Source organism: Idiotropiscis lumnitzeri, unplaced genomic scaffold (assembly GCF_059441095.1).
Source record: "Idiotropiscis lumnitzeri isolate Australia: NSW breed Sydney's pygmy pipehorse unplaced genomic scaffold, RoL_Ilum_1.0 HiC_scaffold_268, whole genome shotgun sequence".
In the NCBI taxonomy this organism is placed as follows: domain Eukaryota; kingdom Metazoa; phylum Chordata; class Actinopteri; order Syngnathiformes; family Syngnathidae; genus Idiotropiscis; species Idiotropiscis lumnitzeri.
In genome coordinates, this window is record NW_028283806.1 from 140,001 (window position 1) to 141,827 (window position 1,827).

A 1,827-nucleotide genomic window follows, 5' to 3' on the forward strand; every position below is an offset into this window, starting at 1 on the left:
GACCGGGCGGCGCCCGCGGGAGACGGCCTCCCGCGGGGTTACCCCCGGCGGCACCCCAGCCTCCCTCGTTGTTTTTTCTCTCTCATTTTTTTCGGACGTGGGCTACCGAAATTTCCGTTACCGATTCAGCCCCCGTGCGCGGTGAGGAAGTCGGCTGGGCCTCGGTATGTACTCGGTCCGTAGAGGCCGCGTTACCGCGTGGCGGTCAGTCGCGGGAGGGAGCCGGAGCCGCCCGCACGCCCGCGACCGCAACACGCACTCGGAGGCGGCGTCTTCTGACAGACGCCGGTAGGGTTTGAGAAACATGCTTTTTCGGAAAGGACCGCTCGGCTGACGCGGGCCTGGGCTCCCGCACCCCTCTCGTGGCGGGGCACCCGCGAGCGCGGCGGAACTCCCGTGTAGGGCATCTCTGGGCCCGTGTGGCCGACGGGCACGCGACAGGGTCGTCTCGGTCTCGCGACGAAAGCGGTTTCGCGCTGGTTGGTGCGCTAGAGGTCGATCCGCAGGCCGAAGGAACCGTCCACCCGAACACCCCGGCGCGAGGCCGGGGCCGGCAGGGGCCCTCCGATGGCGGGTCATGATTGCCAATCGGTCAGTGGTTGTGTGTGTGCTGCGGTGCCGGCCAACGCTCAGAGGTCGACCCGCAGGCCGAAGGAACCGTCCACCCGAACACCCCGGCGCGAGGCCGGGGCCGGCAGGGGCCCTCCGATGGCGGGTCATGATTGCCAATCGGTCAGTGGTTATGTGTGTGCTGCGGTGCTGCGGTGCCGGCCAACGCTCAGAGGTCGACCCGCAGGCCGAAGGAACCGTCCACCCGAACACCCCGGCGCGAGGCCGGGGCCGGCAGGGGCCCTCCGATGGCGGGTCATGATTGCCAATCGGTCAGTGGTTGTGTGTGCTGCGGTGGGGCCGGGAGGACCGCTCCTCCTGCGTCGGACCCGGGTCATGGGAAGTGCCGTGTGGCGGTGGTGGGGCCGGGAGGACCGCTCCTCCTGCGTCGGACCCGAGTCATGGGAAGTGCCGTGTGGCGGGGCCGGGAGGACCGCTCCTCCTGCGTCGGACCCGAGTCATAGGAAGTGCCGTGTGGCGGGGCCGGGAGGACCGCTCCTCCTGCGTCGGACCCGAGTCATAGGAAGTGCCGTGTGGCGGGGCCGGGAGGACCGCTCCTCCTGCGTCGGACCCGAGTCATAGGAAGTGCCGTGTGGTGGGGCCGGGAGGACCGCTCCTCCTGCGTCGGACCCGAGTCATAGGAAGTGCCGTGTTGCGCTGGTGGGGCCGTGCCCGCCAACAGCCTTCAGTGGTCGGATACCACGTTTGCAAGCTCCCCGCTGGAATGGGGACTTAGAAGAAATGAGGGGAAAATTCCCCCGGAGCTCCGTGCCTGAGGGCGGGCTGTGAGCCGCGCCGCGTCCGCCAACAGCCTTCCATGGTCGGACACCATTGTTCGCAAGTTGCCCGCTGGAATGGGCACATAGAAGAAATTTCGAGGATAACATCCACCAGAGCGCCAGGGCGGCCGTTATTGCAGTATGCGTCCGCCTGGCAGCTCTCTTCCGCGGGAACCATTGGGCAATTTCTTTCACGGAGGTGGACATAGAAGAATTTTTGTTTCTAAAAACGTGGTTCCTAAAAATGTGCCCCAGGTGTTTTGGAAAACCCGGGTAAACCTGGGAAGTAGGCAAATGACCCTCTGACTAGGGGGAAAAACGTTTGCCTACTGCAGCGCCCCTAATGCAATTCGGCGGAACTGCAACGCCCCTGGTCGCCTAAACGCTACCCCTGGTCGCCTAAACCTCACCCCTGGTCGCCTAAACCTCACCCCTGGTC